The sequence below is a fragment of the Orcinus orca genome, chromosome 4 (assembly GCF_937001465.1).
Source record: "Orcinus orca chromosome 4, mOrcOrc1.1, whole genome shotgun sequence".
NCBI lineage: Eukaryota > Metazoa > Chordata > Mammalia > Artiodactyla > Delphinidae > Orcinus > Orcinus orca.
In genome coordinates, this window is record NC_064562.1 from 9776174 (window position 1) to 9789168 (window position 12995).

At 45.6% G+C, this 12995-nt stretch overlaps 1 protein-coding gene across 15 annotated transcripts in view; it reads left to right on the forward strand.

Moving 5' to 3' along the window:
* Positions 1–12995, forward strand: part of HERC3 (HECT and RLD domain containing E3 ubiquitin protein ligase 3) — a 140221-nt gene that overhangs the window by 13783 nt on the left and 113443 nt on the right. The window lies entirely within an intron of this gene.

Genomic DNA, 12995 nt, shown 5'->3' on the forward strand with positions numbered 1-12995 from the left:
GCCTCCTTGAGAAGCCGCCGCCCCAGGCCTGCCCACCTGGAGCAGTGCCCAGTGTTCTAGCCAGGGGCTCCTAAGCTGTGGGCCCTGGACTCTGCGGAGTTCTAGGAAGGGGTCTGTAGCACGGGCCACACGGGTATGTACACCTTTCTGTGTACGACGCACCTCATGCTACGTGTTTTCAAATGTAAGTAGATCCTGTTGTTCACTGAAATAAAAATTCAGTTCACAGGGCCACCAGTTCATTAATTGAGTTAGTAAATCCTACTCATTATGTGTTTAACCAATGAATATAATACAAAATTAAAATATATAGCTGTTATGGAAGTGGCAGGAAGGTTTTTGACTTTAAAAAATATTTCTCATATTGGAAAAAACCGAGGTCTTTCTTCGCCTCCTGTAAAACCTCACTTGTGTCTTACGTGGCGCGCCTACGCACGCCCTGTTCCCCAGCTGAGAGCAGCATCTCACAGCGGATGCCTGCAGGGGCTTGATGGCAGGTCCCAGCCCAAGGCGTGCTCCTGTCTGGGGGGAATGTCTACATTCAAGGCCCACTTTAAGAGACCCGTAAGGCCCGCTTTACACCGGTGATCCTGGAGGACTTGTACCCACCCTGGCCAGCCTTTGAAGGGAATGTTTTGGGGACCAGGAGATCTTTGTGGTAACGCCTGCTGAGACACCACGGTGGGGGGGACTCTGGAGCCAGACACACCTGGTGGAGGAGGCGTTACCTCCCCTCTGACTCGGTATTTCCAAACCTCAGCTCCTTTCCTGGAAAAGGTGACTCCCTGCTGTTCTGTAGTTCTTGAAGAAGGAGATTCAGATGGTAAAGAGGTCTCCCCAAGGCTACCTGTAGTCTGTGAAGGCCGCGTCCTCCCACCCTCCTGTCTGTTTTCTCCGTGACCCTGCCGTCTGTCAGGCCGCCTCTTGGTAGGGCCAGCCGCCCAGAGGTGCCTCAGGGCTCACCTTGGTCCTAAGACCTGGGGCCAGAGGATGGGACCTGGGATGGCAGGTGAAAAAGGAAGCCCTTGCAGGCCAGCGATAGCAAAGATGTGCAGATGGCAGCGTGGTGAATACGCCTGAGTACCATCTGCCATCCTTCCAGCCGACCCTCCTGCCAGAGCGCCTGGCGCCGGGTGGGCGGTCAGCCCGCATCTGCGCACAGTTGCTCCCTCCCGGGAGGCAGGGCCGAGTGATGGCGAGCGACTCCAGCCAGCGATGTTCCAAGAAGGCTCTCGGGCTCGACCACGCAGTCCAGCTGGTGCTTGCAATTGAAATTTGGAATGAGCCAGGCTCTAGTGTAAATTGCAGCGGAGTCCAGAAATTTCTGTTGCTGGTTAAGCTTGCCTGTTAATTACAAACGGCGTAGCAGCTGCGGAATAGTGCCTCATTGAATGGGAAGATTCTGCGGGAGGGAGCCTCCCTGTCTTTAATTTTCTCATTGGTAGGTGCGTTCTAAATCTGGGTGCCAGTTGGGTTTAGTTTTAATGAGTGGGAAGAAGAGAGTGAGCTTGTTTTCTGTGTGTGTTTATGGAGAGCTGTGACCTGGGGAGCTGCTAGGCACGGAGGGGACGTCAGTGACAGAGGGACCCTGTTTCGGGCAGCCTGTAATGGCCGGGCCCACAGGAATGCCACCCCCGAGTAACCCCTGTGGTCTTGGGGGAGCGAGCTTGAGAAAAGGCCACCACCCCAGAGAGCATGCTTCCGGGGGCAGTGGGCAGGTCTGCCATTGCAAGACAACATCATTGCCCAGACCAAAGGATTTAGCAGTAGGAAGGATTAAAAAGAGTGAGTGGGGGAAGGAAAGGTGGGAGAAGGTGGTCACGTAGGGGACGCGCAAGGACAGAGCTCTTCGCTTTGAACATGTGCCTTGAGTCTGTCCTGCCGATGGTGAAGTGTCCCTTTCTACACTCGGTCTCTAGCTGGCAAAGTTGCACGGTGCCTGAGTTCATTTTGGGGGGAATTCTGTAGGTGCCACGGAGCGGTGGTATAAAGCCCTCGGCGACGATCTTAAAGGATTTCTGTTTTTCCTCCGTGAGCACGTCTCATAGTTTCCTATTGCGTTTGCTGCTTCTGAGGCTACTGTGCTTTCCTTGTACGCGGATTTCTCTCCTTCTCAGCACTGCCCTTGTGTGACCAACGTCGCGTGTGTCTCTGTGTGGCATGGGAGCATGTTTCCAGGACACCTCAGGCACTGAAACTCCTGGTTACGCAGGCCCAGATGTTCCCCGGTGCGCCAGCAGCCGCCGGTTCTAGCTTAGGTGTGTCCGTGACTCATTCCTTTGTGCTTTGGCCAAACGTGGAGAGGTCTGTGACCCTTAGAAGCATTTTTAAATTTTATTTATTTATGATTTTTGGCTGCATTGGGTCTTCGTTGCTGCGCGCGGGCTTTCTCTAGTTGTGGCGAGCCGGGGCTACTCTTTGCGGTGCGTGGGCTTCTCATCGCGGTGGCTTCTCTTGTTGCGGAGCACGGGCTCTAGGTGCGCGGGCTTCAGTAGTTGTGGCACGTGGGCTCAGTAGTTGTGGCTCACGGGCTGTAGAGTGCAGGCTCAGTAGTTGTGGTGCACGGGCTTAGTTGCTCCGCGGCATGTGGGATCTTCCTGGACCGGGGCTCGAACCTGTGTCCCCTGCATTGGCAGGTGGATTCTTAACCACTGCATCACCAGGGAAGCCCCCTAGAAGCATTTTTTATTGGCAGAATATCAAAGCCCCGTCTAAACTCAATGTCCAGCTTTTTAAATAGGTGTTGGATTATCACTGTCATGCATACTCCTCTCCCATTTTTCTCCTTCATTCTCTCCCTCACATTGTGATATCAACCTTATCTCCTCCCCCAAATCAGGGATAGTTTCAGTGCTTAGGACAATGTAGGAGGATTATCTAATTTCTTCATGTTTTTGCCCATGAAGTCATCTCATAATTTCCTAAAACATACAGTTTCAAGAGCTGCATTACAGGAAGACGTGTGTGCCTCTTGGTTTTTTTTAAATAAAGCAAGCAAACAAAACATGAGTTTTTTTCTAAATATTTTTTTAAATAAGTGATTAATCTATAACTGAACATTAAGCAAGTCTTGAAATATTTTATTAAATTAAAATAGGAACTAGTGGCCCATAGAAAAAAATTCAAACAACTTAACCTCAGTTTATCGTGCTTCTCTTATTCCCGCCCATCCACATTGTCAACACAACTCTTCTTGTGAAGGGACCCTTCTCCTTTTCCCATCCATACTCTGATTTCCCATATTGGGATTTCAGCTTAAGCTAATCCTTATGTTATCAGGAGGGTCTGAATTTATGTAAACCTCTAACCTTTCTTCCTGTCTTGAGGCAGGAACTGTGGTAGATGCAATTATTTAGTTTAGCCTGTGTTAAATTTTAAAAATTCTGGGGACTTCCCTGGTGGCACAGTGGTTAAGAATCCCAACTCAGCCAAAATAAATAAGTAAATAAAAATTCTGCCTAGACATCCCAGGAAACCTTTCCACGGCAACCCCCGAGAGTAACAGTTTATAAACAGACTAACATTTCTGTGCAGCTCTATTCGGTTCACACCTGTGATTGGTTCCTTTTGCCTCCTCCTGAGTTAGTTTCTCTCTTTCTTGTAGGTAATTTAATCCAATTCACATTCACATTTTGTATTCAGTCTAAGTATTTCCGTAATGCCCATCACCATATGTAACAGCTCTCCTGCTGTTTGATAAACGAGGTTTATAAAGCAGAACGTCTCAGGAGCCTCAGTCCCCAGAGCTGGTAACGCTGGTAGAAGTAACACTTTGAAGCAGCTTATCAGGTTGCTCTAGGGCATCTGAAGGACGCCATAACTCTGTTACGTTAATCGGTTTTTGCCGAAAAGCAAACTAACTGAGCTGAAAGGAAACAGAAGAAATCCGGTAATGACTTCCTAACATTGCAATGCGTGCTTCCATGGGCATAACTCTGATATAAAAGGCAGAAGGTACCATAGCAGATATTCAGATCTCAACACTGCGCTTGTTGGGGGCCCATCTCCTCTGCAGTAGGAATTGTGGGTGGGAGAGGGCTTACATAAATTCGTCATCGCTCTGATGATGAGAATGGTAGTCATCAAACCCCGTGGAGGTGTTGACGGCTTTGACGGCTGAGTGGACAGCTTTCTGGTCCAGAGGCCTAGGGATCAGGGGCAAATGTCATTTAATAATTTTGTTTTTCTGGTGTGGTTGAACAACAGTTAACTTTTTTCTGTCTGTAGTACTCAGCCTGCTTTCCTTAAAGACATTTGAATGTCTTATAAAATATATACTTATTTATGAGCATATTCTTCAATGTGAGATGTTATTTGTGCTTTAAAAATTTGCAGTGTACTTTTAAGTAATTAGCACAGTGGTTTGCGCCGTGATACAAGAGGCTCTGTTCATTTGCTAATTGTAAAAGTGGTTAACTATAGATACTGCAAGCTCTCTTCCTGTCCATGTGCTTATCATTTTTAAGCTGATTAATCCTCGTGATAGTTCTGTAAAGTAGGTCAGTAGAATTATCCCAGGTGTATGTAAAGGAGAAGAGGAAAGAGAGTTGAGTTTGAGTTTTGGTTGGGTACTGACAGTTTGGTTTTAATAATCCGGGAATTTTGTCCATGGATATCTTTTCAACTTCAGACTGATTGGGAAGGCCAATAGAATTTTATTTTCAAGGTGTTTTTCTTGTTTATATTCAATTTCCACTCAGTCCTTATAAAAGAAACAAAGATACAAACTTGGCCACCAAGAAGCTTGCATTCTTTAATTTACTGGTTAAATACCACATATGATCCAGGTGCTTTGATTAAAGGTACAGAGAAACAGTGCCCTTTCATCTTAGATGACTGTCATTTTGTTTTATGCTCTTTTGAGTACCACAGAATCTGGGGAAAAGAGCACATGATAATTCACATCTCAGGCGGATACCTTTTGCCTCGCAACTTACCTCATGTTCTTTGTTCCTTTATTTCCTTGAATTACTTACTTCTCATTCAGTCATTCAGTCAGCAGATATTTACGGAGTGATTAGACTACTAGGTTCCCCATTTGTTCTAGATACTGTCAGGACAAAACACCTTTAGTGCAGAGCTGCCCTTTGGGAGGTTATAGGCCAGGTGGGAATAAGGTGTGTTCCTGTGAAGTTTACATAACGCAGTTCACCTTGTGCCGAGCAAGAGATAAAGGTCCTAAGCGTGTCAAAATAAGAGTTGTGGTGGAGAGTTAGGTCTAAGTCAGGTCACCAACAGTGAGTGCTGAATTCTGATTTCTAAGAAATGTCATCTTTTCCACCACACGCATAGAAAGTTCAGGTTTATCTTAGGTTGGTTTGTTCAGGGGTCGCTTTGGTGATGGGGTCAGTCTCTAGGGAGGTTCCATGATTTTAGTAAGTCCACCCTTGAATTTTTGTGTTGTGACAATGATTTCATTGTCTGGCCGGTTTGATGAACTCTTGTCTAGCTTGGTGATCTGTGATCTTGACAGATCAAGGATAAGTGAAATGTTTCTGAATTTATCAATGTGGATGGAGTTTATCTAGTCAGCTGATACTTCACAGTGATTCAAGAGCTACCAGAATCTTCGTCTTCCTGAGTAAATGCCCTTTAATAGCATGTAATGCTGAAATCTGTGGTAACTCTCCAACAGATACTGTCCCATACCCTTACAGATTTTAAATCATTTTTTCTCTCATTATTCAGACATGTTTGGCAATTTCTATTATATATAATTATTAAATAACTCATAGCAATTGAAATCGTTATTGTGAATGATTTTAATTTAGAGCGTTAGCTAATTATGCAGGCAGTATAATGAATGAGAGCATGGACTCTGGAACCAGACTTAATGGGTTAGAATCCTGGCTCTGCCACTCACTGGCTGCGTGACTCTGGGAAGGTTGCTTAACCTCTGTGTGTCTCAGTTTCCTTAGTTGTAACATGTGGATACTGTTAATAATATCTATCTATTAGGGTTGTTGTGAGGATTTAGTAAGTTGTATATCAGGTGTTTGGAATAATGCTGGCCCAGAGTATCAATAAGAACTCAATTAGTGCTAGGTATTATTACTGCTTATAATAGTAATTTGTCTTAACACCTTCCATTACAATTTTTTGATCCTCCTATTCCAGAATATAAACAAATAATAAATTCATTAAGTATATATTATATTTATACATATATAAATAATTGTGTTAATCATTTTTATAGGTTCCCTTAACACTGTAGGGTCTGATGAATGGTATATACATCCAGGGGAGGGAAATGACGTAGGCTAGGGGCATTAAGAGAGACTGCACACATTATGCTTATTTTTATGTTTTGAGTTTTAAAGGACAGTCTTTTCTTTCTTTTCCATTTTTTGGGTCCTTTACTGGTCCCGAGAAAAGTACCTCACATATATTAGGAGCTCTGTAAAAGCTGCTTACGCACATAGGGACATCTCTGCACCGTGATTAAGATTGCCCCCAGCATTCCTGTCCAAATCTGCAAAGACAGGGGAAGCAAATGAAGCCACTGTGGGTATTTTCGCACAGCAGGGGCTACTTCGTGATGCTCCTGGAGGACTCGAAGTGGTTTGGCAACACATGGCCAGGCGATTTGATCTCACCACAGGTTCAGAAAGTAGGCTGCAATCCACTGATGCCGAGCCCAGCTGCATTTTGTAGGCAGTTACTTTAGATTTCCAGTAAGCTTTGATGGGGGTGGGCCTTCGGACGGGATTATACATGACCTGAAAGAAGGTAAGTGGTTTGCTCTCTGCATTCTGCAATGGCCTAAGAAGAGATTACTCTGGAGTCTGAACCTGTCTGATCCCTGTTTTTTTTTTTTTTTTTTTTAAATGGGCCTGTGCCATCATCAGAAAATGTACAAACAGTAAATGCAGGAGAGGGTGTGGGGAGAAGGGAATGTCCTGCACTGCTGCTGGGCATGTGAACTGATCCAGCCGCTATGGAGAACAGTATGGAGGGTCCTCAAAAAACTACAATAGAACTACCATACGACCCAGCAATCCCACTACAGGGCATATACCCTGAGAAAACCATAATTCAAAAAGAGTCATGTACCACAATGTTCATTGCAGCTCTATTTACAATAGCCAGGACATGGAAGCAATCTTAGTGTTCGTCGAAAGATGAATGGTTAAGGAAGATGTGGCACATATATACAATGGAATATTACTCAGCCATAAAAAGAAACGAAATTGAGTTATTTGTAGTGAGGTGGATGGACCCAGAGTCTGTCATACAGAGTGAAGTAAGTCAAAGAGAAAAACAAATACCATATGCTAACACATATGTATGGAATCTAAAAAAAAAAAAGGGTTATGAAGAACCTAGGGACAGGACAGGAATAAAGACGCAGATGTAGAGAATGGACTTGAGGACATGGGGAGGGGGAAGGGTAAGCTGGGACGAAGTGAGAGAGTGGCATGGACATATATACACTACCAAATGTAAAAGAGATAGCTAGTGGGAAGCAGCTGCATAGCACAGGGAGATCAGCTCGGTGCTTTGTGACCACCTAGAGGGGTGGGATAGGGAGGGTGGGAGGGAGATGCAAGAGGGAGGTGATATGGGAACATATGTATATGTATAGCTGACTCACTTTGTTATAAAGCAGAAACCAACACACCATTGTAAAGCAATTATACTCCAATAAAGGTGTTAAAAAATACAATGGGCCTGTAACAGGATGCTTTCAGTTGCAAGTAACAGAATACTAAGCTAAATGTGGCATGAACAATGAGTAAAATTTCTGATCTCACATAAAAAGCCCATAGAGAGGTATTTCTAGGATTGGTTAAACCAAAAGGCACACTGACACCATCAAGCACCCAGGTGCTTCCCACCTTTCTATTCTGCCATCTTTAGTTTGTTGACTTTCTTACTTGGGCTTGTCCCCTCATGGTCACCAGGTGACTGCCACAGCTCCCGGCATCACATCCTCACACAGCTGTGTTCAAAAGCAGACAGGAAGGGTAGTGTCTTGTGTCACCTTTCACAATGGGGAAACTCTCAGGAACCCCCTTGCATACGTCTTCTTTAGTCTCATTGGCCAGGCCTGGGTTACATGCCTACCGTAGACCACTCACTGGCGTGCCTGATAAGTGAAATAAGAATCATCTGCTTAGCACAGTCAGGGCTTACTTATCTCCTAGGCCTGGGGCGGGGCCCAGCAGCCTTGAGAGTTCTGGTGCGAGGAAGAAGGGGATGATGGCTGACAGGTAAGCAACGCGTAGCATCTTGTTTCATATTGTGTGCGAGCGAATGCCTTTGAATCGTGGAGTCTACATTTTGCTTCATGTTAGGAGCTGTAGTTCCTTTTAGGAACTCAGCACCTTCACGTCTGCTTTTAGAAAAAAACTAATGGCTGTTATCATGAGGCAGTGACTTTCTTTAGTGTTTATTATGTGATATACGATGTGGAATTGTGTATTTCTTGAGTTAGTGTCGTATTCACCTTTGTATCTTAGTGCTGAGCATGATGTGGTAGGCACATAGTGTAGGTAGTGTGTTAAATATATAAAACGTCTCATGGGTTTTTTATTTTGTTACTTTGCCATGCTCTATATGGGCTCTGGGAGATTGCTAGGGTTAGGTCAACAAAGATTAGAGTGATCTGTGTTTAAAGAAAATCACTGAGGGGCTTCCCTGGTGGCGCAGTGGTTGAGAGTCCGCCTGCCAATGCAGGGGACGCGGGTTCGGGCTCTGGTCCGGGAGGATCCCACATGCCGCGGAGCGGCTGGGCCCGTGAGCCATGGCCGCTGAGCCTGCGCGTCCAGAGCCTGTGCTCCGCAACGGGAGAGACCACAGCAGTGAGAGGCCCGCGTACCGCAAAAAAAAAAAAAAAAAAAAAAAAAAGAAAATCACCGAATTTTAAGGATGAAGGATAAAAGAGTGACTTGAATGGTAAAGATTTCCATTTATTAGGCTTCACAGAACTAAAAGTGGATTTGGTGCCGCACAGAGCAACTCCAAAGAGAGCTGTAGTAGACTCAGGCTTCAGCTCAGTAAACCTTACCAGTTTTACCCGTTTTTAGAAAGACGGCAAAGACTGAGTGGTCTCATAAGTGGCATCACCTGGTCCATGAATCGGGCGTTCATTTATTAGTGGTCCCTCATTTAATTGTCAAACTAATTAAAATCATGAAATGAAACAGACTCTAAAGTACACCCTTTATGATCCCTCCCGTCCCTTACTGCCACACGTTTCTGCAGCAGTAAGTAAATTTCCATTTGAGTATGCACGTCCATCTGTTAATGTGATGGACACGAATCTTCCAGTGTTCAGAGACTTCTTTTTCTCTTCAGAATGTAAGGGTGAGTTTATGTGTAAGTCGGGGGTGGGTGGATGGGAGTGGAGTTTTCTAGTGATGCGTATTCCTTCTTCCTGCCAATTCTCTAGCCCACTAATGAGGTTGTAACATTTGCTGGGCCCCGTTTAAAGCCTGCATTTATTCTTCGAGTGCTCTACCAACAAGGTAAAGCTATGCCACTATGCTGTGTTTTATTGTTTGTTTGTTTTGATGCCAGAAGTGGCCTGTTACATTGAAAGTGTTATTTTCACTCTTGTGATATTTTTCTCCTTTGGTACCATCAGCTATTGAAATGGAAACATTTGCAATGGACTCAGTCTCTCAAAAGGAATATGATTTACCTCATTAAAATTTGAGTGTCTGAGAAGCACAGAGTGAGGTCTAGTCACAATAGCATCTCAGCCTTTTAACTTTTTAAAAATAAATTTATTTATGGCTGCGTTGGGTCTTCGTTAACTGCGCGGGCTTTCTCTAGTTGTGGCGAGCCGGGCTACTCTTTGTTGCGGTGCGCGGGCTTCTCATCATGGTGGCTTTTCATTGCAGGGCATGGGCTCTAGGTGCGTGGGCTCATTAGTTGTGGCTCGCGGGCTCTAGAGCGCAGGCTCAGTAGTTGTGGCGCACGGGCTTAGCTGCTCCACGGCATGTGGGATCTTCCCGGACCAGGGCTCGAACCCATGTCCCCTGCATTGGCAGGCGGATTCTTAACCACTTTGCTGCCAGGGAAGCCCAGCCCTTTAACTTTTTTGGGGAGTTGTGCATACTGTTAGGGAGAGAGTTTTAAGGCTTCTTTTTCTCATTGCAAAGTCCTGTTAGCTTGCAGAGAGTCCTTACCAATTGAAAAAACCTGTTTCCCACTTCAAATAGATTTGTGGTCGGTTGTACTTTATCACATGAAAGGAATCTTTTACTTATTGGTTTGGAATTGGCCTAGTGCTGTGTGAATAGTACTAATCATGGGCGAATAGATTGTGCTGATGGGACTGCAAGTTCCACATTCTGCCTATAGTCCGAGGCTGTTTGGGCCCAAAGTCAGAAAAAGGAGTGTGGGAGGGTAGGGACCATGATGCCCTGAGGCAGCAGATCCCCTGGCTTCCTTCAGGGAGGTGGAGGCAGTCGTCTAGGCGCCGCTGAAAGCAAGAATGTGGGGAAGCGGAGGAGAGAAGGGACAGTTGGAACCGTGAAGACCAGCGCTCGTGCTGAGCTCACCCGGAGGCACAAGTTGAACACTGTTCCCTGCATATGAAGGAGAGACGGCTGAGGTAATTGTGTTTTTATTTACCGTGAGGTAGCATATGACAGGGAGACCTTGAAACAGCTGGTCTTGGGTGAGAGCTTGGAAGTTTTGTGTCAGCCCATGTTTTACCCATCCTTCTGTTTTTCCTTCTTCACTGAAAGTAGCTTTTGAGGTAGAAAAGCTTTGGTGAATGCCTTTAATATATGCGATATGGAGACATTCACGATGAAAAAAATCTAGTCATTCTGACTATTTCATGCTCTTCCATTGGTCACTGAGGGTATAATTCAGACTGACTGGGTACCTGTCTCCTTTCTTCTTTACTATTCTGATTCATCATAAAGCATCTCAAATGGAGGGGAACTCATCTTTAGGTTTCGTACAGGTTTTGTAAATAGCTGCCTCTTTTCTGGCGGGCGGGGGGCCGTGCTCTGCGGCTTGTGGGATCTTAGTTCCCCAACCAGGGATCGAACCCAGGCCCCCGGCAGTGAAAGTGCAGAGTCCTAACCACTGGACCGCCAGGGAATTCCTGACAGCTGCTTTGTATATATCTAAATTGACAAAATGTGATAAGGGGTGGGCCAGTGCCCAGAGAACAATGGGCAGTATTTCTCTTTCCCTCCGCCTTCTGTCTCTGTCTCTCTGTCTCTGTCTCTCTCTGTCTCTCTGTCTCTGTCTCTGTCTCTCTGCCTCTCTCTCTGCCTCTCTCTCTGCCTCTCTCTCTGCCTCTCTCTCTCTCTCTCTCTCTGTCTCTCTCTCTCTCTGTCTCTCTCTCTCTTTCTCTCTCTCTCTCTTTCTCTCTCTGTCTCTCTCAAACACACAGACACCCCAGCACCACCTCTTTGTTAAATCACTTTATGAGTACCATTTAACTGCCCTGATTCAGATATTTTGTGTCAGAAAAGCTATTCCAAGTTTGTCCACAGTTTAGAGGCACTGTTAACTTTGGCAGTGAAGAGAGGACACACCTGTTGCAGCCAAACAGAGCTGTCTTGAGACCTTAAGACTGATCCCCAGGTGTCTAGCCAGGGGGAGCTTCAGGCTTTAGTGCGTGTGGATGGAACCAACCAGTGAAAGCTTTGTGACGGGAGAGACTGGAGGAAGCCAAAGACTTCAAGACAGATGAATCCTTTTCTGTTGTGTTTTTTTTTTTTTGCGGTACGCGGGCCGCTCACTGTTGTGGCCTCTCCCGTTGTGGAGCACAGGCTCCGGACGCGCAGGCTCAGCGGCTGTGGCTCACGGGCCCAGCCGCTCCGCGGCATGTGGGATCTTCCCGGACCGGGGCACGAACCCGTGTCCCCTGCATCGGCAGGCGGACTCCCAACCACTGTGCCACCAGGGAAGCCCCCAAACTTTGTTTTAATGAACTATGTACCTTTCATTTTTCCTTCCTGTGGCTGCTACGTGGAATTCATTTCTAGATGGGCTCACACAGCTCCAGCTGTCAGGCATTTGCTTGGTGGCTGTAATGATCTGCATGTCTACACGTGTGAAGGAGCTGAGACAGAAAGGTAACCCCTAGAAATCCTGCCTGCTCTCCTGCATCAGGTTTGCCGAATTTGCTTTTGGGGTCTGAAGTATTTGCGGATCAGTTGCAAATGTATTGTTGCTGCTAGGGACCTAAATATATTGAGCATAGATATCCTGCAGTGTGTTAGCTCCCTTACCCAAATAGGTATGAAGTTTCTTTTGTAACCTTAAAACTGTAAGTATTCCAGAATGAGAAGCCATACGATTACATCTGTAGTAGACAGTTGCACTATGACAGTCTGCTGACTAAAGTGTGGACCCATTCCCCGTCCCCGAGATATTTCTGATTTTTAATAATATCTTTATTGGGCTTCCCTGGTGGTGCAGTGGTTGAGAGTCCGCCTGCCGATGCATGGGACGCGGGTTCATGCCCCGGTCCGGGAAGATCCCACATGCCGCGGGGTGGCTGGGCCCGTGAGCCATGGCCGCTGAGCCTGCACGTCCGGAGCCTGTGCTCCGCAACGGGAGAGGCCACAACAGTGAGAGGCCCGCGTACTGCAAAAAAAAAATTAAAAAAAAAAAAAAAAAATATAATTATTGATGTAATTCACATATTAAACAACTTACCCACTTAAGGCATACAATTCAGTGGTTTTTTATTATATTCACAGAGTTGTACAGTCAAGTTTAGAGCAGTTTCATCACTCTGAAAAGAAACCCCATAGCCATTAGCAGTCATGCAGCTCTTTCCCCCCAACCCCTAGCCCTTAGGCAACTGCTAGTTTACTTTCTGTCTCTGTAGATTTTCTGGACTTTTCATGTAAAAAGAATCGTACAGTATGTGGTCTTTTGTGATTGGCTTCTTTTAACTTAGCATAACGTTACAAGGTTCATCAGTGTTGTAGCATATATCAGTACTTCATTCCTTTTTCTTGCCAGATAATATTCCATTGTATAAATATACCACATTTTGTTTATACTTTCAG